Genomic DNA, 9,342 nt, shown 5'->3' on the forward strand with positions numbered 1-9,342 from the left:
TTCCTCTCCCTCCCAGGAGGAAACGGAGGGGACAACCCGTTTACAGCTTCCTAGCTTCCTTGTTTTTGCTCCTTCGTTTGTGTTCCTTCATAGCTAATTAAATGTCTTAGCCCAGAGGAGCTGAGTTAATGAGAACTGAGTGCGCTGGCTCCCCAGAGGGATTCTGGTCAGATTTCTCTCTGTGTTTTATATACACACTGGTCAGATTTCTCTCTGTGTTTTATATATACACACACACACACACACACACACACACACAGCTCTGCCAATGCAATTAAATTCTGTATTGCACAACAAAGGTAAAGATACGTTACAACCTGCTATTATTAGATACGGACATTTCTGAACTAAGGCAGGAGACTTAGGCAGTTACACACGTACTCCTCACTTAGGTCAGTCCAGTTTTTTTATTTGATGAGGGTAGTCAAACAACAACCAAAAAATTTTGAGCTTTGACCCACGCTCTGTGAACAAAGGGCCCATTTATGAGCAGCATCTGCAGTGGCAGCCATCTGTACAGCCCGTGTGGAGCCATGCCTTGACCCGAGAGCCCAGCCCCTGTATTTTGGACCTCACTATCAACAGGTTTAAAAATGGAGGAGGGGGAGGCTACACTACAACATTAAACAGGTGAAAATAGAGACACATTTGTAACATGCTCTAAAGAACCACTGCTCTAAAGCAGCCCACCACAAGACACACCGCCAAAGGATCTCCATCTCCTATAAAGTTATACGCTGAATTGTTTTCCTGTGTAGTTGCCTAGGGAAAAATATATATATATATAATTGGCCCACAATTGGTTCTGAACAGTTAACATTTTACCTCAGAAGCAGCTGCAGAGGGTGAAATTGCAGGCTCTGTGCTGAGCGGGTGTTGGACACTGGAGATGATGCAACGTCTCTTACCTCAGTTTCTTGGGAGACAAGCCATATTCACACCACACATTCAAAGCACGACGGTGCCACTCTCGGCAATAATTCTGGGAGCTGTCGTTTGTTAAGAGTGCTGAGAGATGTTAGGAAACCCCAATTACCGTTTCCAGAGTGGTTTGACAGTCTATCCCTCTTCCCATATAGCTATGGGAATTGTTCCTCTGTGAGGGGAACAGGGGCATCCTAACAATAAAATCAAGAAGAAATGTAATAATATGGCTAGTTTGAATCAATGTCCCAAGCAAGCAGGGTCACTGTTGTTTTAAGTGTACACAAAATGTCCAGTTGAGAAATCTGTGCAGTTGGGAAGCTGATAATGTGCAGTTAGGTAAAATCGGGGCTGGGAACGATATATTCTAGGCATATAAGTGTATTTAGCACTTAAATAATAGGAAATGTCAGGGACAGCATGCACACAAATCACACAGGCTAGTAAAGTGCAGCTAGTTTCCATACTTAAAACAAACTGCTCAACCCATATTAAAACACCTTCTTCTTTTGGGCCAGGACCTCCTCTTCTTTGCCTTCAACTTTGGGCAGTTAACTTTATTGAACTAAGGCAGATTCGTAAATGAATCACCGCTGTAGAATAGAGAATAACAACTGACTCCCATGGGGAAACTGCTATTGATACAAGGAGCAAAACACACACAGTGCTTGACAGGGAATTTGTGCAGTTGGAAAGCCTGCTTTAAATAAAACCCTGTAAGCAAGTGTAAAGTGATGAACATTGGAGCAAAAATATTCCTAACTTTGCAATTATGCTTATGTGGTTTGAACCAGCAGTGGCTGACCAAATAACTCTATTACAATGCCAATCCAGTATATGGCAGCTGTGGAAAAAGCTGATTTCTTTGTTAGGATTCATTGGGAAAGATATTGAAAAGAAACCTGTCAACATCATAACACCTTGATACAAATCAGCAATATGAATGCATGGAAAATTACAACATTTGGGTTTTTGGTTTTGGTTTGGTTGGTTGGTTGGTGTTTTTGTTTTGTTTTTTGGGGAAAGAGGCAAGTAATAAGGGGGACATGATAGAGGGCTATATAATTATGCAGAATGTGGAGAAAGTGGAAAGGGAAAGTTTTTCACCCTCTTGTGTAATACTACAACCCAGCCTGGATGATTCAGGACAGAAAAAAGGAAGTGTTTATTCACACAGTGCATATTAAGTAGGCAATTCACAAGCAGCAGGTGTAGTGATGGTCACCAACTCATACAGCTTTAAAAGGCATATAGACCAAGGGGGGGGGGTAATCTTCCCAACTTCCACCTGTCAATCCCCTGATGTCTCCTGACACCAAGTGATTCAACTTCTAGTTGTGCCAGCAAAATAAGTCTTTTGCCTTTGTAGCCTGCCTTGAATTCAGAGAACTGAGAGTGCACTCAGAGTCCACTCCCAATTAGTCTGTTCTAACTTTAATTTGGCATCTACTGAATATAAAAGGTGCCCAACTGGCATTGGCACCAGAGGGAAGGAAAAATCGAAAGTGGACTCGGAGTGGGCTCCATCCTTTTCTTTTTGGTCCCATGGGCTAACCTGCCTTTGTACCTGATGTAATACGATGCCAGGTGATGGGCAGACAGGCAGGCACGTGGTTTGAGCCAAACTATCCTGCAAGCTACATGGGGAGGCCTGGTAGATCTACTTAGGCTTGTGGGATGGAGGTTTAACCACTGCTAGTTTAAACCAGAGTTTCCCAAACTGTTTTTGGACTACAATTCCCATCATCACTAGTCCTGCTAGCTAGAGATGATGGGAGTTGTAGTCCAACAACAGCTCGAGACCCAAGTTTGGGAAACCCTGGTTTAAACCAACTCATGGGGGATAATAAGGTTATCTCAGGCTGATAGCCATGATAGCGATGTACTATCTCCAGTATCGGGGGAGGTAGTACATGTCTCTGAATGCCAGTTCCTGGGAGAGCACTGTTGCACTCAGGTCTTGCTTGCAGACTTCCCGTAGGCATCTGACTGGCCCCTGTGACAACAGAAAGCTGGACTAGATAGGTAACTGGCTAGATTCAGCAGAGTTCTTCTGATATCAAGATACCATACAATTTAAAAGAACCAGTGTCGTGCTGTGTAGCATTTAGGGGGCTGGATTGGGACCAGGGAGATCCAGGGTCTCTATTTGGGCCAGCCATCCTCTTTCAACCTAAACCACCTCACAAGCTTGTTATTCTGAATATAAAATATGTGGCAGGGGAGGGGGAAGAGGAACTTAGTGTGCTAAAAATATAGCAAATATCAGAGCAGCTGAAAGCCTTGAGGGAATTTAATTTCTAAACCTTTTCCCCATAGCTAATTTGTTTTCCTTTCATAGTTTACTAAGGTTGGGGTTTTTTAAAAAAGAAAAAAAGTCTAAATATATATTTTATCCAGTCTTCCAGTCCTGTTTAGGAAAGGGGGAGAAAGGGTTGCTTAAGAGCAACTACTCTAATGCTTCTGAGCATGTGCAGAATGCCTACCAAAGGTATCATATTTCAGAGGGAGAAGAGTTGTTTTTTTAAAAAAGGCAAATGGCATCTTACGTAGTACAATGAATATCAGCAAAAAGTCCAAATACTGGACACACTCCCCCCCCCCCCACGACTTTGCAAACTCCTGTTTTGACAGCTTTTCAAATGTGCAAAGTTCTGGCTGCTTGGCAACCCTAGTGGGGAGCTGCGGATGAAGACCAACACAAGGTTGGATTCTGGCACTGTGGGATGGAAGGTAGATCAGGAATATGGGTAGACCTGGCATAGCCACCTAGGTCAGCCCTGGGATTAAATAGGCAGCATCTAGTTTCTGGGCAAGGATAAAGGACCATTAACAGCTGGATGAAGTTGAGCACAGACAAAACATAGACAGGAGGTCGGTGGAGGGTGGCCGACTCAGCTCCCTGGCCTGGGGTACATATGGCACTACTGAAGTGGGGTCTGATTTTGGATGTCACAGCATGCATGCTCCCAGCCTGGATAAAAATAGGTTTGCTCCCCGGGGACACAGGCAGTTGCATAACGGGGGCTGCAGTTCCAGAAATAAACCCCCTCTATTGGGGCAGCGATGGAAGAGGAGGTGTGGATATGCGTGTTGCAGCTTTGCTGGGGTGACCTAGATTTCCTGTAGCTTAAGCCGAGAAGGACGTTAATGCAATTTTTTTGTTGCCGCTAAAATCTTTTGCTGCCAGCCACAATCCTTAGCCGTGCCAGATCGAGAAGGTGCCCCTGGCACCCAGGAGCCCTTCAGTCGCTTGCACCGGACTCACGGCTTTTTGTTTGTCAGAATTTTAATAGCACCCTCAGCGCAGAAGGCACTTTACACAGTCCTCATTCTCCGTCTCACAAGAGCCCCGTGAAAGTACGCCAACTGGTGTAGCCACATTTTACAGAGGGGGGAACTGAGGCCATTAATGATTTACCCAAGGCCAGGGCTGGGCAAGGGTTTTAAACAGGGCAACCACTTCTGCAGCATGTTTACTCTGAAGTAAACTAGTTCTAATTTTGTCCTCCTGCTGCTGCTGAGTTCCATAAAGGGCAACCTTGGGACACAGGAGAGAGGAGAAGCCGACAGCCAGCGCTAGTCTCCTGGACTGGTTGTAAGGATGGATGCAGAGGCAGGTGAAGAATGACTCAGAGCAGGCTCTGGTGACCTCTTCAACTTAATGGAAGGCGCATTAGAAGACGCACAAGAAGTTTAGAAGATTATGTGTGGCATAGAAAAAGTGGTAAGAGCAAAGTTGTTAGGTGTTATAAGAATTCTAAGGTCTTATATATTTTTAATAAATGTTCATAAATGTACAAGGCAGACACATACATAAGTATATAAACCACATGTCTGAAATAGTACAGGATAACAATCCTGAAGCCATTTTGACTCTCCCAAATTGACCTCAAATATTTATCTGAAAGGAGGAAGCAAATGGGAAAAGCTTTCCAGTTGTCTTTGGACTGTAGGGGCTCACACCTCCCTGTAAATACAGTCTTGGCAAGTATATGTTAAGCTGAGCACACTATCAATCTCAAAGGAATGGCCAGGCTACCCAGAAAAGGCAATCAGATAAGGCATTATCAGGTATCCTGGCAGACAGGAGAGAAGCAACACACTCATATTTCTGCTGGGGACCACCTCTTTCTGTGATGTATGTATGATTTTTTTTTGGGGGGGCGGCCTTGAGCTACAGGGTAGGTGGTGCTTGCACACCAATGTTCTGGGTTCCTCCTGCCTCCTGCGTGGGGGGGGGAGTGAGCACCCTGTTGCAACAGTTTAATAAAGATAAGGCTTACTAGCTGCTTTGCTTCTCAATATTCTCTGGTTGGCCTCTGTTATTTTCTCCTACCGAAAGAAAACCTCCATAAGGACTCTATACAGGCTCTTGGGTACCCCATAAGGGAAAAGGAGCAGTTTCTTTTCTTATAACATAGGTAAGGTAAAGGACCCCTGGACTTTCAAGTTCAGTCAAAGGAGACTATGGGGTTGCGGTGCTCATCTCGCTTTCAGGCCGAGGAAGCCGGTGTTTGTCCACAGACAGCTTTTCTGGGTCATGTGGCCAGCATGACTAAACCACTTCTGGCGCAACGGAACACCATGACGGAAGCCAGAGCACACAGAAATGCCATTTACCACTGCAGCGGTACCTATTTATCTACTTGCACTGGTGTGCTTTTGAACTGCTAGGTTGGCAGGAGCTGGGACAGAGCGATGGGAGCTCACTCCGTCACAGGGATTCGAACCACCAACCTTCCGATTGGCAAGCCCAAGAGGCTCAGTGGTTTAGACCACAGTGCCACCCGCATCCCTAGAAAAGTTGTTACCCTTCTCTCATAACACAAGAACTCATGGACAACCAATGAAGCTGAAAGTGGGAAGATGCAGGACAGAGAATAGAAAGTACTATTTCACACAGGACATAGTTAAACTAGGGAACTCACTGCCACAAGAGGCAGCGATGGTCACCAACTTTTGATGTCTTTAAAAGGAGGTTGGGCAAGCTTGCAGAGGACAAGGCTGTCAATGGCTACTAGCTTAGATGGCTAGGCTGTGCCTCCAGAGTTAGAGGCACTAGCGCTTCTGAATACTAGCTTGCTCCCAAGCCTCTTTAACGCTCGCTAGCCCCATAAATGCGATGCCCTGGTTGAACGAGGCTTATGCATATGTTGTGTACAGTCGGCAGCATTAAGAAAAAAAATTGTGTGGAGGGAAGCTAGTTTCAGCAGCAGACATTTTATGTGAATAATGTTGTGTGTTGCAGAATTAAACAAACGGGAGCAGTAAGACCTGAAACCCACAAACCACCTACCCTTGCATTTTCTTTTGAGATCCCACTAGGAAGTTCCCCAATATGAAGCAAAAAGCAAGAACTCCCAAGATATGTGCTGAGACATTCTGAAGATACAGGACTTTTTTTTCTTTTCTTTTTTACAATTACCAAAGTTAATTTGTAATGGTTCAAAACACATGCTAAAGCCAGCCCTGAAATTGATGGGAGGTAGAATTGTCAACCTAAGGCCCCATCTCTGCACTATGCCTTTAAAGCAGCATCATATCACTTTTAAAAAGTCGTAGCTTTCCCTAAATAATTGTGGGAGCTGTAGTTTGCAAAGGGTGCTGAGAGTTCTCAGGAGACCCTGTTCTCTTTGGAGCTCCAGATCTCAAGAGTGGTTTAACTGCCAATCCGGCTTCCCAGGGTACTCCGACAACTGTAGCTCTGTGAGGGGAACAACTTGTCAAGGGTTTTTAACAAACTACAATTCCCAGGGTTATTTGGTTTGAAGTGGTATGGTACTGCTTTAAATGTGTTGTGCAGGAAAGGCCTAAAACTGGGAAGAAAAACTCACTCAACTCACTGACCTGTAGCCAGTTCCGGACAAACACACACAGCCTAACCTGCTTCATGGGGTTGTTGTGAGAATAAAAGCAGAAGAGAACTACAGACATTGACCCTGCGCTCTCTGAAGAAAGTACATTTGCTTTTTAAAAAAAAGTTATCTTATGCACCAATATTGGTTGTTGGGTCTTTTTTTGGATCGGTTTGCAGGATGTGGGTACCATTTTAAGATGCTCTGCCTTTTCCAAAAGCTGTATGCCAGGAAAACAAGCAACTGGTATACAAAGGAGAACGATGGCAGCCAGATCTCTAGTCTGGTTGCTTTCTACTTGCAAGTAGGCAACCCAAGAGCCTTGAAGAGCATTAGAGGTAACATCCCTCCTGCACCTGTCACACGAAACGTAGCTCCAGCCTAAGGATGAATGCATCTGACACACGTCAAAGTCTGTAGAATGCTATATAAAGGCCAGGGTATTGCAGATATTAACAGGAAGGAAACAGAGCAAGCCAGACCCTTGAGCTGAAATGGAGGTGCATCTCTCCCTGGCTCTCATCTCTGCGGGGGGGGGGGGAGGCAAGGTAGTCTGGGACACCCATTTCGTAGCAGAGAGCAGTAGCTTGAGGGTAGGTTCAGGTGGGAAATGGGTTTGCAGCTGCCTGCAAGAAGGGAAGGGGGGGTGCACAAAACAGCAGGCAGCCAGGGACCTGGCTGTTATTCCCCCTTTTGCAGATGCCCCCAGTATCTAGGACTGCTGCTGAGGGAGATGCAGTCCTCTCCTCTTTTTCTTCTTCACCCGCTCTGACCTCCTTCTCCGACTCTGCAGCTGAATTCTTCCTCTCCCCACCTCCCCCCCCTTTATGAATGAAACCAGGTTGCTGCAAGTGGCAGTTTTATGAATGCAGCTGGAGGCGCTGGGGACACGAGAAGAGGACAGAAGACCCAAGATCCAGCTCCCCCTGCAGTGCTGCGCGGAAGCTCCTTCTCTCTCCTTCCCACCCACCCCCTTCCCCATCCCAAAACCCACCGGTGGATGTCTAAGCAAGCAAGAGAGAAAAGGAGGGCACAGGAGCGCAAGGAAAGCCAGGCAAATAGCCAAGATTTGTGATACTGTGTGAATAGCCAGTTAGTACTGCATCACCACTTCCCTGCATTACTCTCCTGCAGCGCTGGGCGGGGGGGGGGGAGAGGAGAGAGGAAAGCAATGCTGCTGCATTCACTGCAGTGGTCTCTTTTGCTCTGCTGCAGAGACTGTAAAAAAAAAAAAAAAAAGGCAAATTCTCAAGCCTGTTCTCTTTTTAAACCCACTGTGAGGTGAAGAAGTAGATGATTACTTTTCTCTCTCTCTTTTTTTTTTTTTTGCAGAGGCTGAAGCTTGCCCTCTTTCTGCAACACGGACACATGCAACTAGGCCACTCTCAGACAGCAGCTTGAACACGCAAGGGTTAGCAACTGGATGGCCCTGGGGCCAAATCAGTCTCCTGAGAATGTACCATCTGCTCTCCCCTGCCCCTCCTCCCAGTTGCCAACCAAAATAGCTATGGAGAGGCCACCTCTCCCAACAACTGTCCTCCCTCTCCTGGGTCCCACAGCCTCCTTTCCAAGCCTCCCGTGGCCTTTCCGTCTAGCTCTTGTACACCCACATCCCATCCAGAGAATATCCCAATATCCAAGGGCTCTTTTGGCGCCAGTCTTCTGGAATGATGAGCAGCAAAACATATACAGTACAGTGGTACCTCGGGTTACATATGCTTCAGGTTACAGACTCCACTAACCCTGAAATAATGCTTCAAGTTAAGAACTTTGCTTCAGGATGAGAACAGAAATCGTGCTCCGGCGGGCGTGGCAGCAGCAGGAGGCCCCATTAGCTAAAGTGGTGCTTCAGGTTAAGAACAGTTTCAGGTTAAGAACGGACCTCCAGAACGAATTACCACTGTACACTCTTTTTCAAACAAACCAACCCACATGGCCTTTTTGATGGAAACCTACCATGCTTGCAAAGCTTGGGTGGTTCCTTGCCTGCTTTTCTTTTCAAGCATCTTAGTGGCACTAGAACTCAGGCCCATGCAGAGTAGGGGGGCGGGCAGCCAGATACACTTGCTCTGGGCCTCGGACAACTAAGCTGACCAGGGCCCCCTGCTTTTTGGCTTGAGTTTATAATTTTATTCTAACAAGGCTCTGGCCCGAGGCCTCAGACACAGAAGGCTAGGAATTAGAAGCTTTAGGGCTCAAGTTTTATCTCATTATACACTACGTAATTTAAATCCCTTCTCTGGAGTATTTGACCTATTTTGACCTCCCAGTGCAACCATACAGGCCAAAGGCAACAGCTCTAGTTTCCAAGTCCTTTCTTATCAGAAACCCCACATTCCTTCTAGATTGCCTTTTCCCCCCTTCCCTGAACCCAGGACTCTTAGCTAGGTCGTCCATTCTCCCCCATAAGAGTCCAATAACAACAGATAGGCTTTATTAAGCGGTAAGACCCCAGAGTCATCCACGACTGGACCTAATGGTCAGGGGTCCCTTTACCTTTTAAGACAAAAACATTTGGTACTGCAGGGGTTAAAATCCATGAGTTCCGTGGAAGCTGGGG

This window comes from Podarcis pityusensis (assembly GCF_964106645.2).
Source record: "Podarcis pityusensis genome assembly, chromosome: 13".
Classification (NCBI taxonomy): domain Eukaryota; kingdom Metazoa; phylum Chordata; class Lepidosauria; order Squamata; family Lacertidae; genus Podarcis; species Podarcis pityusensis.